Source organism: Echinococcus granulosus (genome assembly GCF_000524195.1).
Source record: "Echinococcus granulosus chromosome Unknown EG_S00032, whole genome shotgun sequence".
NCBI lineage: Eukaryota > Metazoa > Platyhelminthes > Cestoda > Cyclophyllidea > Taeniidae > Echinococcus > Echinococcus granulosus.
In genome coordinates, this window is record NW_020170412.1 from 784,517 (window position 1) to 784,743 (window position 227).

Genomic DNA, 227 nt, shown 5'->3' on the forward strand with positions numbered 1-227 from the left:
AGTTTGTGAATACCTAATTTATCTTGAATATACTGGATGTGTGTCGATAAACAATTTTTAACATTTGCAAAAATTGGATTCTAAATCCTCTTTCATGTCATGCGAAAGTTATGTCTTAGCCACATTTTTATGCTGAGCGAGTTCTTTACGCCAATTTTTACATATATGTGTGTATTTTAATCGTTTGTTATATATTGCGAAATAGCAAACGCACCTCTAATTGTGCG